The following is a 20,290-nucleotide window of genomic DNA, read 5'->3' as shown; positions in this document are numbered from 1 at the left end:
TTCATAAATGGAAAGTATTTAAATAAATATTATTTTAGTTCGCGCGATTTCTGACTTGAAATAAGTCTTAATAAAAGCAAATACAGAGAAACCTTCCATACCTCCCTTAACAAATACTGTGCCTCTCAATATTGGACACAAGCAAATTTCCATCAGAAACTAGTGTCCGTAGAGTTATGCGGCGGAAAACTATTGAAAAGACTTTAACCCCACGAAATTCATAAGCCGACGTGATTGATTTTCAGTTTTTTTCGTTTTTTTTTTTAAATAATAATGTTGCATGTTCTTATTGGGTTTCCTTTACTTTAAACATAGTCAGTAACTGATTATGAGACCTCTATAAATTACGATTAAGATTAGGAATTAGATTTCTGGGTTTTCGGCACCCATGGCCATGTTAGCGTGTCACGTATGAGGAATAACGTCCCTCGACTATCACAATACCCGAGGAAAGGGAAGGAAGAAAGAAAGGTGCCTGGAACCTATATGTTAGGTACCATCCCAGGATTTGCCTCATATGAATTAGGAAAACCCAGGAAAGCCTCACTTAGGGACTTCTATAGAGATATGACTCGTACTTTCAGGAGAAAACGATTACACAGTACATGTCAATATAAGTACATCCCCAGCGATACTTCTGTTTCTTTATAGAGGTTGGATTTCTCCCTCATACCTCCAGTAATTCGAAAAAGTATCGTATTTCGAGTACTACAGTATTTCGATATTAGCCTCTATTGACTTTTATAACTAAAATTTGTAGACCTATAACCTCTCTGTACATTGAAATCTTTACGAATATTTAGCAAGAGACAGTGCTAATTATTTAAAGCAATGTTAAATATGTTGTAGATATAGGGTTGGCAACAATGATAACAATTTCATGCACTGCACAACAGTTATTACTACAAGCCATGCTTAAGTACAGTGTAATGTAGAGTCATCTTATAATTATTCACGGGAATCGGAATAAAAACTTGTATTACAAACGAGGAAACTGTACTTAATGTTAGTTTTTCCTTTCCTTTTTTAACAACTTATATATAAACCGGAATGATATTGTATACACGAGTTGCTATTCTTAGAATCACTTTTTTTCTTCCTTTTAAGTACAAAAAATAAAAGCCGAAACATGTTTTCAGGTTACTAGTGTGAATATAATTACGACACGACATGTTTCTAGTGATAATCTTTTGTTTATAGGTTATATATGTAGTTCATTATCTTTTTAGGTACAAGCTAAAAAAAACTTGATGTATTTTCCTACAAAATGACACAAAACCATGTCTGTAAGCTAAATAAATAAATCAATGTGATTATAGTTGTAAAGTCCTTTTTGATACACCTTGTATTAATAATATCTGATAATTTTGACAATATATCTTAGCCTTAGTTAAAAAGATAATATATCTGATGAAAGTACTTATATGTTGCCGAAACTGTAACGTATCATTAGTAATAAGTGTCTGCTTTGGTCAGAATTTATGTTTATTTAACCTATTGCGAGTGCAAATTCTAGATTTTGATCCCTAAGTGAGCACGTTTTCTCCACACAGTCTTGCAAGTTAACGTCTGGAACAGCATCCGTGCTAAAAACGAACATTAAATAGTGAACAAATAAACTAGGCATACCTGGATAAATAGGTTAATAACTCTTTCAAAATTCTACAATATTGATAGCGTATATTAATAATAAAAAAAAAATGTTCAAAGACGAAACGTTGTAGATCTCATTGACCTTAACCATATTATGTGCTTAAGTGTAAACTTCATGCGTAGTTCGAGAAAATCGAAAGAAACGAGTTTTTTTTTTTTTGTAAACCTAAGAAGAAGCAGTTTCATGTACACCACGTCAAGAAGTTTGGTTTGTATTGCGTGATATTTTCTCAATTAAGATTGGAACCAGAAGTGGTTGTAGATTTCTAACGCTTCAGGTTTTAGTAGAAAAATTAGAGTGGATATAGATTATATTCTTGGGATGCTTAATTGGTTGCAATAAATAGCTTCTCGGTATCTATTATCATTTTTACTCTATAACGATCACCATTAAAACTAGGGATGACCACAAATTTCCGGTTCCGGCTTAACCGGTTCCGCGAGAAAACGGTTCTTGGAGATTCGGTTTTCAGAGCCGGTTCCGGAACCGGTGAAAGAAATGGATACGAAAATCCGGTTCTGGAATTGGATCGTAGGAACTGGTTCCAGACCTGGATCTGAAAACCCGATTTCGGAACCAAATCTTCTAGAACCGGACCCGTTCGGAGCCGAAACCGGTTCCGACCATCCCTAATTAAAACCGGAAATGGTTAACTTCTACCTTCGACTTCCGGTTTTAATAGAGAGAGATTAGAGGGGAGATGGAATATACATATTCCTGAAATGCCTATTTGATTACAAAAGATCACTTCTTGCTATCTGTTACGGTTTATATTCTGTGATGATCAATGTTAAAAAAGGAAATGCTTTATTTATGTTAGTACTGGTTAGTATAAGGGATTAGAGAGAAGATGATACGTATAGTTTTTAGAATCTAAAAAAATTTTAAAAAACGCTTTTTACTATCTCCTATCGTTTTTGCTGTATGTAGAAACAATATTGAAACCGAAAGTTGTAGTGAATTTCTATCACAACCGGTCTTAATAGATAGTTTAAGGATTGAGTTGAGATGTATTCTTGGGACGGTTAATCGCTCGCAAAAAAAAAAAAAAAAGATTCTTGCTATCTAGTACCGTTTTTTCTATTTTGTAGTGATAGCGTAGAAACTAGAAATCGTCTATCACTTCCTGTTTGAGTGTCTTCTCCAGCAAGGAGCTCAGTTCTTAGCTTTTGATACTCTCTACATCCTGACCATATTTGTGGTGATGATTCATCAAAGTTGTTCTTGAGATTTTCTTTTTGTCTTCCGGATGGACGGAAACACGGACAGACAGAATAAAAATATTTTTTTAAAAAAAATGAAAGTAGTTTTGGTAAAACCAAATTTCATAAAAATTGATATTGTATGATAATCACACTACCTAGTAAGATTAAACTAATATTGAAGCTTATATACAGGGTGGCCCGGAAGTGGGCATACCTCCCCTCTTTAGTGTCAACAGTATAGTGTTAGTTATAGTAGAATGTCTGTACACCTTGAAGTCTTAAGAGTCATAAACATCGTTATGTTCACCATCCATGTCGTAACACAGCTGAATTCTGCACCAAGTTCTCGCAGACGTTTTGCGGAGATACTCCGGAGTCGCGAGGGTGAAGGCGTGTTCCACATCTGATCGTAATTCCTGCGTTATGTCGAGTGTTTCTTACTTGTTGCTTTATGAAACCCCAGAGAATATTGTCTGTTGTCGTCAGATCGAGACTTCTTGGAGGCCAGGCAGAGGGAGATGGTGAAGACGCACAACCTCTTCCAATCCAGCGGCCAGGAAACGTCTGATTCAGGTAATTGCGCACGTGAACTGCGAAGTGCGCTGGTTGCGACATGGATGGTGATCATACCGATGTTTATGACTCTTAAGATTCAAGGTAACTGTGTACAGACATTCTACCATAACTAACAATATACTGTTGAAACTAAAGGGGGAGGGGTACGTCTGCTTCCGGACCACCCTGTACACTAATTATGGTTTTCATTATCACACATTGCAAACACGATAGGATTCAAAATATAGTTAATGAGATGTAGCGTAAAATTACGATTAACTGTTAAACTTTAGATTTTTGTTCAATATTTGAATCAGATAATGCAAAAAAGGGCTTCAGTCAAACAAACTTAGTTTTGAGAGAAAAAATTGCAGTTTTGAAGCTATAAAATCAAGATGAATCAATTTTCCCCAAACGCATAAAAATTACATTAATCGAATGCTGTGTAGAAAAACTTTTTTTAATTTTATTTTTTATTTTTTAAACTTATTTTTTATTTTTATTTACTTATTTTATTTAATTTTTGCTCATTGCTACGGTAACAAAATTGTTTTCCGCTGTGGACTGTAGCTCTTTTTGCACGTAAATTACAGACGAAGCCCTGTACGCACGTAATTTTAATTTTTTTTAAAAAAATATTTTATTGCTCTGTTTTTTAAAACACAAAATTGTGTTAAGACGTTGTTTGCTTAGTTAAAAATCTATAATAGGTATAAAAATAACTTAACTCCAAATGAAAACAAATACTTGTTCATTGACTATATTAATTTACTAAACACAATGTATTGAATATTGAAGTCAAGGTTTGTTCTTCTCAAATAAAAAAAATAAAAAATACTATAGTTGTCTTGGACTTCTGACTCGATCTGTTCAATTATAGGCCAATTCATAATCAACTCATAGAACTGTTTGTGCTCATCGGCATCGTATATAGTCACGAAAATTCTGTCTCGTCTCGTATCTAGCCACGAAAATTCTGTCTCGTCTCGTATCTAGTCACGAAAATTCTGGCTTGTCTCGTATCTAGTCATGAAAATTCTGGTTCGTATCATATCTAGTCACGAAAATTCTGTCTCGTCTCGTATCTAGTCACAAAAATTCTGTCTCGTCTCGTATCTAGTCACGAAAATTCTGGTTCGTATCATATCTAGTCACTAAAATTCTGGTTCGTATCATATCTAGTCACGAAAATTCTGTCTCGTCTCGTATCTAGTCACAAAAATTCTGGCCTGTCTCGTATCTAGTCACGAAAATTCTGGCTCGTCTCGTGGACGATTCGACTCCCAATTGAACCACAATCAATAGATTCTAAACGATGTTTTTAGTTATACTAATTGTTTCCCTTCTGAGTCTTTGGCTCGTTCCCAAATTGGCTGTACGCTAGCGATATTTCTTGGCGCCAAATAGGAGGCAGTGCAACTACTGACAACTATTAGCCAGATTATGAATTGTTAGGAATTAAATTGAAGACAGCGTGAGGTCTTGTGTTCATACAAAAGATTAAAAATGTTTTCTTCTATATGTTTATGCAACCTGTACACACCTAAATATTTTGATTGAAGTTTGCGTTATTCAGAGACTAAGATTTCTTGTATTAATTAATAAGGTATTATTTGTAAGTACGACTTGCTTCCCAGTTTTCGTGTTTTCTACGTATGCCCGAATAATTAAGGCATCACACGTTTTATTTGAGAATTTTGTGGTTAATTCTACCAACAGCGTTACATCTTTTGTTTTACGTGCTCTTACTTTCCGTATCTAAAATTCGCAACTCTTTGAAACATAATACTCTTAACTGTATACAATACCTCCCCATCTTTGTTTATTAGCTCATTCGGGGACCCTTGCAAGATTTTGCCCAAAGAAAGGAGGGCTAAAGACCGACACAAGTGCAGTCACGTACAAACACACTTTGATACACGCGTGCACATAATAATCATATAAAAGAGCAGTTATTTACACATATATTGTTATTAACTACAGTAAATAATCCATAATACTTTAGTGTTTTAATATAAATACATTAAATACTATAGTACAGGGTTTCTCAACCTGGAGACGAAGATAAGCGGAAGAGATAGACTCTAAATATAATTAGAATCTAATACCGAAAACATTTTTAAATACTATTTTTAATTTTGTTCTGATAGGCATACTTTTATTTGCTGTGGGGTTTACTTTGTTTCCTAAATTTTAAATGTAAACGGGTTGCATTTAACAGTTTTTGGTGATACTGAACACATACACAATGTACCAAATTCACATCAATATGAGGTAACTCAAAGTGCGGCCTCTTGAAAATTAAAATACTCAAAACTTTTTTTAAACAACTGTCTCCATGTTTCTTAACCAAAATTGGAAATCACTTTTTTTTTTTTTAATCATATGGCCCAAAATTAAGGGAATTATGCAGTTTTAAAATTTTCAAACGGTCTCCATTTTGAAACAGTACGACGAATCGGATTCGATATTTGTAATATGAATGAACTGACCAAATTTGATTTTAATCCATTCGCTAAGGAAAGTTTGGGTTCCACTATTATAGAAATAGATGGACATCGTGAGATCTGCGCAATACGTATATTAAAAATCCTACACAAACTTATTACAAGCAAGAAATTATAAGGGGGTCTTTGGCAGGAGGATGTGACAAAATGGGGTTCGTAATAGGAAATAGGTTGAGAACCAGTGCTATAATATGTAAGTAAGCATATTAGTATGTCTAGACATGCAGTTACAAGAATTGAACATACTTAGAAATCCAGGAGGCCAATTGCCTCCATTGCATCTCGCTGTGGGCAGCCATAAGCCCATTGATTTATATAGGAAATTATTATGGGTAGTTAAGGCGTCTGACTAGAAATTAGATTCCCTTTGGAAAGGTGGGTTCAAGTCCTACCGACTGCATTATCACTTTCGATATTGTCATTCTGGTTTGATTTCAATATTGAAACTTACATGAAACGCTACAGTACCACGATAAAGAGTACGGTAAGCCAGATGAACATCGCAGTCGTGGCCGAGTGGTTAAGGCGTCTGACTCGAAATTAGATTCCCTCTGGGAGTGTAGGTTCGAATCCTACCGACTGCGTTGTACCTTTTAATATTATTATTCCATTTCGTGCTTAATATTCAAAATCCACATGAAAAACTACAGTTCAACAATAAAGAGCACAGCTATAATGTTGTCTATGGCAGTCGTGGCCGAGTGGAATACTGTGTTTGCTTGTTGAAGTGAGTAGACGTGTCTTCGCTCTGTGCAACAAGCTCTGACGTATTTACCTTCAACGGTGCTTTTCTTAGCACTCAGTTTTGCTGTTGTTCTTTTTTTTTCTGTTATTTTTGTGAGTGAATTCGTTGAATGAACCATGTCGTTAAAAAGGGTCAATACATTAAAATATGATTTTGGTGGTGTTTCACAGCGACCAAGTACCTTGAGTTTGCATCAGTGGCTCAGTGATTCTTTCAAGTTTTCTGTTGATGATGTCTTGAGTATTGAAATGGATGTTTATCGTAAATTATTGTATGTGAAACTTCGTACTGAAGAACTTTGTGAAAACGTTTTGCATGCTTCTGACGGAACTGTGTACTATAGTGATACAAATGGTCAACATGTAGTACCAGTTTTGTGGGCTGATGTGCAAATTGTAACAGTTAAATTGCTTTCTACACCAATGGAACTAGACGTTTTTGAAATTAAGAAAGTTCTTGGGGACTATGGGATCATCTCGAAAATTTCTGATGAACTATATTCCGTTGATCATGTTTACCCTATACGAACCGGGCGTAAATTAATACGTATGGAAGTAAAAAGGCCTATTCCATCTTTTGTTGTCATCCAAGGACAAAAGTTTTGTGTCACGTACCCCAACCAGATCCGAACCTGTCTCAGGTGCAATGGGGCTCATATGTACTCCTATTGTCCCCTTCGAGTTCCCAGTGATCCGACCAGTTATGCAGGGAAGGTAGCTCCTATATTTCGCAATAACGATCCTAGAGAGCGTCTTATGCCTAAATTTGACAGTTTGCCCATTCCTTCCCGACACTGGAACAAACCCACCACTAGTGTACCGTGCTCATCTGACGCAAATGTACCTACAATAGACGCTTCTCAATTTCCGGAACTACCAAGTACGAATGTTTCCTGCGAGCCGAACAGTGCTAAGAGTGTTTCCTCAGAATCGTCCGCAAGTGCGTGTTTTAGTTGTTCCACTGAAAAACAAGATGATTCACAGCCGTTACTACGCCCATCTGATGCACCTTTATCTAATTCTGTTTCTGATCTCAAAACAGTTCCTGGGGGACAAAATCTCTCTACTGCGCCGATTTCTACGACAGTTAATCGTAATGAGAGCTGCTCACCTGACTCTCAAGCAAAGTGTGGTTCTCCTGAAGAAAGGGTTCATGCTCTCTCCCCCCCCCATCTCAGTGTAGTGAGTCGGAGGTCGCTTCTCCTATCATGGAAGTAAGTACAGTTAGTGACGACAATCGAAATCGACGCAAGCGTACGAAACGTAATGAATTAAGTCAAAAGCTATTTAAAAAGACTGAAAATGACACGAATGCGTCTATTCTGTCTCCAAATACTGACATTATGTCATAATATGGTTCTTAATACAGTATATGTGCTATATTTTAATGAATTCAGTTTAAGTATCTTACGACACGTTAGTCTCTTCTTCTATAATACGTTACATTAATATGTATGTCATTTAGATGTTTTAAGCTTTCTTTTATTGTTTCTCTTGTCAGAAATTATGCCGTTATATTTACTTTCTCTGCTCATTCTTTTGTGTTACTGGTTTTCTGTGCTTAGCAGTGTGATGATGCTTAAAATTGCTACGATTAACATTAATAATTTGCAAAGTTCCGCCAAGCAGTTTGCTCTTTGTGACTTTTTGCGCATTTACGTTGCCCTTTTACAAGAGTTTGGTATTTCTGAATTAAATCTTAGTCCATTCTATGCTGTAGAAAATAACTTTGACAATAGTGGCACAGGTACAGCTATTGCTTACCGACATTCAACAAATTTTTCTTCACCTGTATTCCATCCATCTGCTCGAATAATACGGGGTAATCTAGGAGACATCAATCTTGTCAATATTTATTCTCCAAGTGGTTCACAAGCTCGCACTAAGCGAAATGCTTTCTTTTCCCAGGACGTTGCTCTGTCGTTTGGACCCAATGTTGACAGGTTAATTTTGGCTGGAGATTATAATTGCGTTTTAAGGCCTGAAGATCAAACGCCGGGATTTAACTACTGCCATACCCTCCACGAGTTAGTCAATGGACTTCATTTACGAGACACATGGATCTGTCTGAAGCCACAAGCACGGGATTACACTTATATATCACACCAGAGTGCCTCTCGCCTTGATCGCATATATGTATCTCCTGTGTTGGTACCATGCATTAAGCACGTTGAAATTGCCCCCACCTCCTTTTCTGATCACTCAGCCTATATCGTATCTTTCTGCTTTCCTGATCTACGAGTTGAACGAGGTAGGGGTTATTGGCAATTCAATACATCGTTATTGGAAGACGATCAATTTTGTGCTGAGTTTCAGTCCAAATGGCGTTACTGGCTTAGGCAACGACAATACTTTCCCACAGTAGGCGACTGGTGGAATACTTATTTTAAACCACGGTTTGCAAGTTTCTGTCGGTGGTACTCATCTGAAAAATCCAGAGATCTCCGTCATCTGCTTTACTTTTATACCAGGTGTTTGCGAGAAGCTCGCTGTGCTGCTGTTTCTGATTTATCTATGTTTTCTCAGGTTAAGCGCTATCAAGCTTTGCTTCTCAATTTGCATCGCCGCCGTGTAGCTGGCATCAAGGTCAAAAGCAAGGTTCCCATAATAGATGCTGATGAAGAGCCATCATTACATCATGTCCTCAAAGAAATCAAACGAGACCAAGGAAAATGGATCCATCAAATCATAGATGACGACGGACATCTTCATAAGGATGTTGCTTCCATTAAACATGTGTTTTGGATGCACTACTCAGAACTCTATAGTATTGCAGACACTACTCCAACGTCTGGGGAATTATCTGCTTCACTTTCTGGTATTCTTGATGATGCAGCACAGCAATCTCTTGTTCGAGCTTTTAGTATTGAAGATGTACATCACGCTGTTCTCGCAGCTCCGAAAGGTAAATCTCCAGGACTAGATGGCATATCTGCAGAATGGTATGTTAAGTTTTTCCCTCTAATTGGTGAAACACTGACCTGTCTTGTTAATGAATATTTCAGTAATAACCCACAGAGACTGTATAGAAGTCCTGGTGTCACAGTATTTATCCCTAAGCAAGCACACCCTACAAATTACTCATTATCGACCCATGACTCTCCTGAATTGTGATTACAAGTTACTTGCTCGTTGTTTGAACAACAGACTCTCCCACTATATTGATATTCTCGCTGGACCATTTCAATATGCACGAGCCGGAGTGAAAAAAATATATCACGTACTTCAAACTGTTCGAGATGTTATTGCAAATTTTCAGACTAACACTACTAGTCATGTTTTGCTATCCTTAGATTTTAACCAAGCCTTTGATCGTGTAGATCACAATTATTTGTGGTCAGTATTGAACCATATGGGCGTTGGAGACTTATTTGTCCGTTGGATTCGCGTCCTGTATGGTGACGCTCAATCGAAATTAAAAATCAATGGGTTCCTGACTACTCCTCTAAAACTCAAACGCAGCGTTAGGCAAGGATGTCCATTAAGCATGACTCTTTTTATAATTTCCATCTGTCCCTTCCTACACAGCATTGCGCAACGTATCCAAGGCCTTACTATCTGCAATGTTCCTGTTAAGGTGTATAGTTTTGCTGATGACGTACATGTTTTCCTTCGTGACCCCCAGGATTTAGAAGTAGTTGAAGATTGCGTTCACAAGTACTCTGAACAGTCAGGAGCACGTCTTAATCGCTTAAAATCTAAACTTATGCCATTAGGAAATGGTTCTACGAATGCATATACCAATTTTCCTCAGGTAGTGAAGGTTATGAAAGTACTTGGTATTTATTTTTCCTGCAACTTGAATGAGAGTATAGCAAAAAATTTTGAAGATGTTTTTCTGAAGGTTCGCTCTGTTTTACATCAACATACATCTCGTCACCTGTCGTTGATATCTCGTGTCTACTTTGTGAATACATATGCATTTTCCAAGTTGTGGTACGTCAGTCAAATTTTGCCTATGCCTACATTTTACATTCAGAAGTTTACGAGCATTGGTAACTGGTTTGTGTGGACAGGTGAGTGATTCCATTTCAAATCGTCCAGGGTGGTCCACACGACTGTCTCAGATTTAGTTCATTTTTTAAAATAAGAAACTACATACAAAATTATTAGACCCATATTTTTTTCTTTTTGCTGAAAAAAAATTTTTCTTCGACATACAGCCTTCCAAAATGGCCGCCCTCCTCTCGGATTGCTCGAAAAACTGAAAAACATGTCAAATTAAAAATTTTATTGTAGAGAAACGAGTGTACTTAGTAACGTAATCGCAATAGCAGGAAGAGTATAAAGTTGTATGTTTCGTTGGAGGGCCAAAATTCGTCTATTGGTCCAATAGGAATCGCGCAATTCCCTCGCAATGGTGCCAACTTTGATGAAATTTTTGCTAATTTTAAACCTTTTTTTTCTGTCCTCACGAGCAATATCAACCATCTGCTTCTAGCATCGAAATCTACTCCATGAGGTCTCTTGAAAATGTAAAGGACTTACGTTTCTGATTATTACATCCCACGTTATAGCATGATGAAAAGCTGAAAATTGCATTAAGACGCCATGTTTGGACGCCATTTTCTCAAAAACCCCACCTTTTAAAAATCTGAATTTTTTTACATGTATTGGAGAAGTACCTAAGTATTTAAAATCCGTTAACCGTTCATGCGGCTGCAGCCCCTAACATTCGCAATTAATTATTGAAATTTCGATTTTTGTACTTGCAATGTAAATATTTCCTATGGGCATTTAGGTCCTATACACAAGGCGATTTGAAAGGGAGTATGAAAATTTTGAGAGTAGAATCCTGACATCAAATCCAGTAGAAAAGTTCCTATAAACACGAGTCGAATTCCGCTTCGTTTTCGAGTTACAGGGTTTCCAACTCGGGATCCAAAATCGGTTCGGGACAATAGAAAATGAAATATATATTTCGCGTTAAATCAGAAACTGTGTGTTAAAGCTTTGATAAAGTTCAGAAAGTTGATTTGTATCAATATGATGATTTTTACGTGCGTTGCAATTCAGTTGGCAGTGTTGCCAACTTGCTAGAACTTTTATTTGTTTCCAAAAGACACTACGTGGATTTTATTTGATATTTGGTATTCATTAATGATTGCCAACATCACACGAAGCACAATTTTATCTCACATCACCACAGTTTTCGAAAACTTACATGTATTTCATTAAAAGGTTTTATCTCGTGCGTTATTGATAGTTTGTGTGATTCGGTGTCGTGAACATCGTCCTAGTGTTCCTAAACCATGAAAAATTGTTTACACTGGTAGCATGACACTGTAGTGCACTAGTTAAGTGTTTGTGTGAATAACAATGGGGAAGTCCTATTACAGTAAGGACCGTATTAAATGTGTTGATATGCCAAAGGCCGTAAGATGGTTGAGCACAGAAAGAATTCTAGACAAAAAATTTATCTTGCGGTAAAATATATGGATTGCGTACAGCGTGTCAGCCCAAACGTACTATTAGGGGAGGATGATTATTTGTGTCTTGTACACAAGGCGATTTGAAAGGCAGTATGAAAAATTTTGAGATGTGAATCCTTGACCGTAGTCTAGGTTTCACCGATAACGGCCGTTTTAATGGGGACACATTCATGTTTAGCATGTTAACTATCTGGTTAATGGTTTCCAAATTACATTCAGAGGAACAAATTCTTTATCTTGCTGGTGCATAATTTCATATTTACATCTTCTTTCGTGATCACCAATATATCACCAACGCAGTCGGTAGGATTCGAACCTACGCTCCCAGAGGAATCTGATTTCTAGTCAGACGCCTTAACCACTCGGCCACGACTGCCATAAGCAACACTATAACTGTGGTCTTTATTGTGACACTGTAGTTTTTCATGTGGATTTTGAATATTAAACACGAAATGGAATAATAATATTAAAAGATACAACGCAGTCGGTAGGATTCTAACCTACGCTCCCAGAGGGACTCTGATTTCTAGTCAGACGCCTTAACCACTCGGCCACGACTGCCATAAGCAACACTATAACTGTGGTCTTTATTGTGACACTGTAGTTTTTCATGTGGATTTTGAATATTAAACACGAAATGGAATAATAATACTAAAAGATACAACGCAGTCGGTAGGATTCGAACCTACGCTCCCAGAGGGAATCTGATTTCTAGTCAGACGCCTTAACCACTCGGCCACGACTGCCATAAACAACACTATAACTGTGGTCTTTATTGTGACACTGTAGTTTTTCATGTGGATTTTGAATATTAAACACGAAATGGAATAATAATATTAAAAGATACAACGCAGTCGGTAGGATTCTAACCTACGCTCCCAGAGGGACTCTGATTTCTAGTCAGACGCCTTAACCACTCGGCCACGACTACCATAAGCAACACTATAACTGTGGTCTTTATTGTGACACTGTAGTTTTTCATGTGGATTTTGAATATTAAACACGAAATGGAATAATAATATTAAGATACAACGCAGTCGGTAGGATTCTAACCTACGCTCCCAGAGAGAATCTGATTTCTAGTCAGACGCCTTAACCACTCGGCCACGACTGCTATAAGCAACACTATGACTGTGGTCTTTATTGTGACACTGTAGTTTTTCATGTGGATTTTGAATATTAAACACGAAATGGAATAATAATATTAAAAGATACAACGCAGTCGGTAGGATTCGAACCTACGCTTCCAGAGGTAATCTGATTTCTAGTGAGACGCCTTAACCACTCGGCCACGACTGCCATAAGCAACACTATGACTGTGGTCTTTATTGTGACACTGTAGTTTTTCATGTGGATTTTGAATATTAAACACGAAATGGAATAATAATATTAAAAGATACAACGCAGTCGGTAGGATTCGAACCTACGCTTCCAGAGGTAATCTGATTTCTAGTGAGACGCCTTAACCACTCGGCCACGACTGCCATAAGCAACACTATGACTGTGGTCTTTATTGTGACACTGTAGTTTTTCATGTGGATTTTGAATATTAAACACGAAATGGAATAATAATATTAAAAGATACAACGCAGTCGGTAGGATTCGAACCTACGCTTCCAGAGGTAATCTGATTTCTAGTCAGGCGCCTTAACCACTCGGCCACGACTGCCATAAGCAACACTATGACTGTGGTCTTTATTGTGACACTGTAGTTTTTCATGTGGATTTTGAATATTAAACACGAAATGGAATAATAATATTAAGATACAACGCAGTCGGTAGGATTCTAACCTACGCTCCCAGAGAGAATCTGATTTCTAGTCAGACGCCTTAACCACTCGGCCACGACTGCTATAAGCAGCACTATGACTGTGGTCTTTATTGTGACACTGTAGTTTTTCATGTGGATTTTGAATATTAAACACGAAATGGAATAATAATATTAAAAGATACAACGCAGTCGGTAGGATTCGAACCTACGCTTCCAGAGGTAATCTGATTTCTAGTGAGACGCCTTAACCACTCGGCCACGACTGCCATAAGCAACACTATGACTGTGGTCTTTATTGTGACACTGTAGTTTTTCATGTGGATTTTGAATATTAAACACGAAATGGAATAATAATATTAAAAGATACAACGCAGTCGGTAGGATTCGAACCTACGCTTCCAGAGGTAATCTGATTTCTAGTGAGACGCCTTAACCACTCGGCCACGACTGCCATAAGCAACACTATGACTGTGGTCTTTATTGTGACACTGTAGTTTTTCATGTGGATTTTGAATATTAAACACGAAATGGAATAATAATATTAAAAGATACAACGCAGTCGGTAGGATTCGAACCTACGCTTCCAGAGGTAATCTGATTTCTAGTCAGGCGCCTTAACCACTCGGCCACGACTGCCATAAGCAACACTATAACTGTGGTCTTTATTGTGACACTGACGTTGTATCTTTTAATATTATTATTCCATTTCGTGTTTAATATTCAATATCCACATGAAAAACTACAGTGTCACAATAAAGACCACAGTTATAGTGTTGCTTATGGCAGTCGTGGCCGAGTGGTTAAGGCGTCTGACTAGAAATCAGATTCCTCTGGGAGCGTAGGTTCGAATCCTACCGACTGCCATAAGCAACACTATAACTGTGGTCTTTATTGTGACACTGTAGTTTTTCATGTGGATTTTCAATATTAAACACGAAATGGAATAATAATATTAAAAGATACAACGCAGTCGGTAGGATTCGAACCTACGCTTCCAGAGGGAATCTGATTTCTAGTCAGACGCCTTAACCACTCGGCCACGACTGCCATAAACAACAATATAACTGTGGTCTTTATTGTGGCACTGTAGTTTTTCATGTGGATTTTGAATATTAAACACGAAATGGAATAATAATATTAAAAGATACAACGCAGTCGGTAGGATTCGAACCTACGCTCCCAGAGGGAATCTGATTTCTAGTCAGACGCCTTAACCACTCGGCCACGACTGCCATAAACAACACAATAACTGTGGTCTTTATTGTGGCACTGTAGTTTTTCATGTGGATTTTGAATATTAAACACGAAATGGAATAATAATATTAAAAGATACAACGCAGTCGGTAGGATTCGAACCTACGCTCCCAGAGGGAATCTGATTTCTAGTCAGACGCCTTAACCACTTTTTTCCACTCGTTTATTGGTAATAATTCATATTACATATCAGCGCAAAATTCAGAAAAAAATAAGACTACACATTGGTACAGTTTGTAGTTACAAAGTGAATATATATAGTAGAGCAAGTAACAAGAAATTTACAAGTCAATTATAGTGCATACCCATACAAGAGGTAATTGAGGTAATGCGCAAAGAGTTTTTTCTTTCTTGGTGGTGGTAATTTACCGTATCGTAAACACAGGAAATCTTTGTAGGTGTGATGTGCTTGAAGAGAACTAGGGGACAGAAGAAATTCAATGGTATTAGCAGTGAGCCATACAACAGAGTTTTGCTTCTCATTAGGAAAAAACTTAAAATCAGGAAACAAAAGCATGTGAACAGTAATGGAATCCATGCTTATTTTACACAAATATTGAACCATTTCTCTATAGGTTTTCCAAACTGAGATCGATCCGTTGCAGGTGGTGAGACGGTGTTCTAAAGTATCAACTTGTCCACAAAGAGAACACTGGTTGTCATCTGTAATATGAAGGTGATGTAGTTTAGCCTTAGTATCTATAATGTTATTAACAGTTCTGTACCATAAGGAGCGGGCTGAGGTTGACACAACAGTAGATGAAATTGTTCTCCAAATACGTTGCCAATGCGCAGATGGGAATTTTGTAACTATGTGAGGACATTGGCTTCGTTGTTCTTGTAGAAACAAGTTATAGAGAAGTTGCATTCTGTGAGGTAAGGTTTGAAGGCCACGGGCAGACAGGTAGAAATAATTACATATTACATCTTTAAAATACCAAAAGTCGGGAGGAATTTGAGATAAGTTCACAGGAAGTACTCCATCATTGGTAGCTACGAGAGACGAAAGAACGGTCGTGCTGAGTTGATCTCCAATACCTTGAATGTTTTGGAATCCTCGGTAGGAGAATAAAGCTTTCGTTTTACTTGCAACATGGATCAAGTTGAGCCCTCCTGCACCATATGGTAAACATGGAGTTGGATATCGTGCTCGAAAAATCATACCTGGCCACACAAACCAGTTACCAATGCTCGTAAACTTCTGAATGTAAGATGTAGGCATAGGCAAAATTTGACAGACGTACCACAACTTGGAAAATGCATATGTATTCACAAAGTAGACACGAGATATCAACGACAGGTGACGAGATGTATGTTGATGTAAAACAGAGCGAACCTTCAGAAAAACATCTTCAAAATTTTTTGCTATACTCTCATTCAAGTTGCAGGAAAAATAAATACCAAGTACTTTCATAATCTTCACTACCTGAGGAAAATTGGTATATTCATTCGTAGAACCATTTCCTAATGGCATAGGTTTAGATTTCAAGCGATTAAGACGTGCTCCTGACTGTTCAGAGTACTTGTGAACGCAATCTTCAACTACTTCTAAATCCTGGGGATCACGAAGGAAAACATGTACGTCATCAGCAAAACTATACACCTTAACAGGAACATTGCAGATAGTAAGGCCTTGGATACGTTGAGCAATGCTGTGTAGGAAAGGACAGATGGAAATTATAAAAAGAGTCATGCTTAATGGACATCCTTGCCTAACGCTGCGTTTGAGTTTAAGAGGAGTAGTCAGGAACCCATTGATTTTTAATTTCGATTGAGCGTCACCATACAGGACGCGAATCCAACGGACAAATAAGTCTCCAACGCCCATATGGTTCAATACTGACCACAAATAATTGTGATCTACACGATCAAAGGCTTGGTTAAAATCTAAAGATAGCAAAGCATGACTAGTAGTGTTAGTCTGAAAATTTGCAATAACATCTCGAACAGTTTGAAGTACGTGATATATTTTTTTCACTCCGACTCGTGCATATTGAAATGGTCCAGCGAGAATATCAATATAGTGGGAGGGTCTGTTGTTCAAACAACGAGCAAGCAACTTGTAATCACAATTCAGGAGAGTGATGGGTCGATAATGAGTAACACTTGTAGGGTGTGCTTGCTTAGTTATAAATACTGTGACACCAGGACTTCTATACAGTCTCTGTGGGTTGTTACTGAAATATTCATTAACGAGACAGGTCAGTGTTTCACCAATTAGAGGGAAAAACTTAACATACCATTCTGCAGATATGCCATCTAGTCCTGGAGATTTACCTTTCGGAGCTGCGAGAACAGCGTGATGTACATCTTCAATACTAAAAGCTCGAACAAGAGATTGCTGCGCTGCATCATCAAGAATACCAGAAAGTGAAGCAGATAATTCCGCAGACGTTGTAGTAGTGTCTGCAATACTATAAAGTTCTGAGTAGTGCATCCAAAACACATGTTTGATGGAAGCAACATCCTTATGAAGATGTCCGTCGTCATCTATGATTTGATGGATCCATTTTCCTTGGCCTCGTTTGATTTCTTTGAGGACATGATGTAATGATGGTTCTTCATCAGCATCTATTATGGGAACCTTGCTTTTGACCTTGATGCCAGCTACACGGCGGCGATGCAAATTGAGAAGCAAAGCTTGATAGCGCTTAACCTGAGAGAACATAGATAAGTCAGAAACAGCAGCACAGCGAGCTTCTCGCAAACACCTGGTATAAAAGTAATGCAGATTACGAAGATCTCTAGATTTTTCAGATGAGTACCACCGACAGAAACTTGCAAACCGTGGTTTGAAATAAGTAGTCCACCAGTCGCTTACTGTGGGAAAGTATTGACGTTGCCTAAGCCAGTAACGCCATTTGGACTGAAACTCAGCACAAAATTGATCGTCTTCCAATAACGATGTGTTGAATTGCCAATAACCCCTACCTCGTTCAACTCGTAGATCAGGAAAGCAGAAAGATACGATATAGGCTGAGTGATCAGAAAAGGAGGTGGGGGCAATTTCAACGTGCTTAATGCATGGTACCAACACAGGAGATACATATATGCGATCAAGGCGAGAGGCACTCTGGTGTGATATATAAGTGTAATCCCGTGCTTGTGGCTTCAGACAGATCCATGTGTCTCGTAAATGAAGTCCATTGATTAACTCGTGGAGGGTATGGCAGTAGTTAAATCCCGGCGTTTGATCTTCAGGCCTTAAAACGCAATTATAATCTCCAGCCAAAATTAACCTTTCAACATTGGGTCCAAGCGACAGAGCAACGTCCTGAGAAAAGAAAGCATTTCGCCTAGTGCGAGCTTGTGAACCACTCGGAGAATAAATATTGACAAGATTGATGTCTCCTAGATTACCCCGTATTATTCGAGCAGAGGGATGGAACACAGGTGAAGAAAAATTTGTTGAATGTCGGTAAGCAATAGCTGTACCTGTGCCACTATTGTCAAAGTTATTTTCTATAGCATAGGATGGACTAAGATTTAAGTCAGAAATATCAAACTCTTGTAAAAGGCAACGTCAATGCCCTCTATGCGCAAAAAGTCACAAAGAGCAAACTGCTTGGCGGAACTTTGCAAATTATTAATGTTAATCGTAGCAATTTTAAGCATCATCACACTGGCAAACACAGAAAACCACCGACACAAAAGAATGAGCAGAGAAGGTAAATATAGCGGCATAATTTCTGACAAGAGAAACAATAAAAGAAAGCTTAAAACATCTAAATGACATACATATCAATCTAACGTATTATAGAAGAAGAGACTAACGTGCTGTAAGATACTTAAACTGAATTCATTAAAATATAGCACATGTACTGTATTAAGAACCATATTACGACATAATGTCAGTATTTGGAGACAGAATAGACGCATTCGTGTCATTTTCAGACTTTTTAAATAGCTTTTGACTCAATTCATTACGCTTCGTACGCTTGCGTCGATTTCGATTGTCGTCACTAACTGTACTTACTTCCATGATAGGAGAAGCGACCTCCGACTCACTAGACTGAGATGGGGGGGAGGGAGCATGAAACCTTTCTCCAGGAGAACCACACTTTGCTTGGGAGCCAGGCGAGCAGCTCTCATTACAATTAACTGTCGTAGAAATCGGCGCAGTAGAGAGATCTTCTCCCCCAGGAACTGTTTCGAGATCAGAAACAGAATTAGATAAAGGTGCATCAGATGGGCGTAGTAACGGCTGTGAATCATCTTGTTTTTCAGTGGAACAACTAAAACACGCACTTGCGGACGATTCTGAGGAAACACTCTTAGCACTGTTCGGCTCGCAGGAAACATTCGTACTTGGTAGTTCCGGAAATTGAGAAGCGTCTATTGTAGGTACATTTGCGTCAGATGAGCACGGTACACTAGTGGTGGGTTTGTTCCAGTGTCGGGAAGGAATGGGCAAACTGTCAAATTTAGTCATAAGACGCTCTGCAGGATCGTTATTGCGAAATATAGGAGCTACCTTCCCTGCATAACTGGTCGGATCACTGGGAACTCGAAGGGGACAATTGAAGTACATATGAGCCCCATTGCACCTGAGACAGGTTCGGATCTGGTTGGGGTACGTGACACAAAACTTTTGTCCTTGGATGACAACAAAAGATGGAATAGGCCTTTTTACTTCCATACGTATTAATTTACGCCCGGTTCGTATAGGGTAAACATGATCAACGGAATATAGTTCATCAGAAATTTTCGAGATGATCCCATAGTCCCCAAGAACTTTCTTAATTTCAAAATCGTCAAGTTCCATTGGTGTACAAAGCAATTTATCTGTTATAATTTGCACATCAGCCCACAAAACTGGTACCGCATGTTGACCATCTGTATCGCTATAGTACACAGTTCCGTCAGAAGGACGCAAAACGTTTTCACAAAGTTCTTCGGTACGTAGTTTCACATACAACAATTTACGATAAACATCCATTTCAATACTCAACACATCATCAACAGAAAACTTGAAAGAATCACTGAGCCACTGATGCAAACTCAAGGTACTTGGTCGCTGTGAAACACCACCAAAATCATATTTTAATGTATTGACCCTTTTTAACGACATGGTTCATTCAAAGAATTCACTCACAAAAATTACGGAGGAAAAAAAACGAAAAAAAGAACAACAGCAAAACGAATGTTAAGGAAAGCACCGTAGAAGG

At 38.0% G+C, this 20,290-nt stretch overlaps 1 protein-coding gene and 16 non-coding genes across 17 annotated transcripts in view; 2 read left to right on the top strand and 15 right to left on the bottom strand.

Annotated features, from left to right (window-relative positions):
• LOC145690325 (uncharacterized) overlaps positions 1-20,290 on the bottom strand; it is a 226,234-nt gene that overhangs the window by 177,685 nt on the left and 28,259 nt on the right. The gene's annotated exons all lie outside the window — the stretch shown is intronic.
• TRNAS-CGA (transfer RNA serine (anticodon CGA)) lies at positions 6,424-6,505 on the top strand. Its single transcript has one exon. It is a non-coding gene; the product is annotated as a tRNA-Ser (tRNA).
• On the bottom strand, positions 12,393-12,473 carry TRNAS-AGA (transfer RNA serine (anticodon AGA)). The gene has a single exon. It is a non-coding gene; the product is annotated as a tRNA-Ser (tRNA).
• Positions 12,577-12,658, bottom strand: TRNAS-AGA (transfer RNA serine (anticodon AGA)). Its single transcript has one exon. It is a non-coding gene; the product is annotated as a tRNA-Ser (tRNA).
• TRNAS-AGA (transfer RNA serine (anticodon AGA)) lies at positions 12,762-12,843 on the bottom strand. Its single transcript has one exon. It is a non-coding gene; the product is annotated as a tRNA-Ser (tRNA).
• TRNAS-AGA (transfer RNA serine (anticodon AGA)) lies at positions 12,947-13,028 on the bottom strand. The gene has a single exon. It is a non-coding gene; the product is annotated as a tRNA-Ser (tRNA).
• On the bottom strand, positions 13,130-13,211 carry TRNAS-AGA (transfer RNA serine (anticodon AGA)). The gene has a single exon. It is a non-coding gene; the product is annotated as a tRNA-Ser (tRNA).
• Positions 13,315-13,396, bottom strand: TRNAS-AGA (transfer RNA serine (anticodon AGA)). Its single transcript has one exon. It is a non-coding gene; the product is annotated as a tRNA-Ser (tRNA).
• TRNAS-AGA (transfer RNA serine (anticodon AGA)) lies at positions 13,500-13,581 on the bottom strand. The gene has a single exon. It is a non-coding gene; the product is annotated as a tRNA-Ser (tRNA).
• On the bottom strand, positions 13,685-13,766 carry TRNAS-AGA (transfer RNA serine (anticodon AGA)). Its single transcript has one exon. It is a non-coding gene; the product is annotated as a tRNA-Ser (tRNA).
• On the bottom strand, positions 13,868-13,949 carry TRNAS-AGA (transfer RNA serine (anticodon AGA)). Its single transcript has one exon. It is a non-coding gene; the product is annotated as a tRNA-Ser (tRNA).
• Positions 14,053-14,134, bottom strand: TRNAS-AGA (transfer RNA serine (anticodon AGA)). The gene has a single exon. It is a non-coding gene; the product is annotated as a tRNA-Ser (tRNA).
• TRNAS-AGA (transfer RNA serine (anticodon AGA)) lies at positions 14,238-14,319 on the bottom strand. The gene has a single exon. It is a non-coding gene; the product is annotated as a tRNA-Ser (tRNA).
• On the bottom strand, positions 14,423-14,504 carry TRNAS-AGA (transfer RNA serine (anticodon AGA)). Its single transcript has one exon. It is a non-coding gene; the product is annotated as a tRNA-Ser (tRNA).
• Positions 14,651-14,731, top strand: TRNAS-AGA (transfer RNA serine (anticodon AGA)). The gene has a single exon. It is a non-coding gene; the product is annotated as a tRNA-Ser (tRNA).
• On the bottom strand, positions 14,834-14,915 carry TRNAS-AGA (transfer RNA serine (anticodon AGA)). The gene has a single exon. It is a non-coding gene; the product is annotated as a tRNA-Ser (tRNA).
• TRNAS-AGA (transfer RNA serine (anticodon AGA)) lies at positions 15,019-15,100 on the bottom strand. The gene has a single exon. It is a non-coding gene; the product is annotated as a tRNA-Ser (tRNA).

This window comes from Thermobia domestica, chromosome 7, assembly GCF_964235325.1.
Source record: "Thermobia domestica chromosome 7, izTheDome1.hap1.1, whole genome shotgun sequence".
NCBI lineage: Eukaryota > Metazoa > Arthropoda > Insecta > Zygentoma > Lepismatidae > Thermobia > Thermobia domestica.
This window is presented reverse-complemented; position numbering and strand designations above follow the sequence as displayed.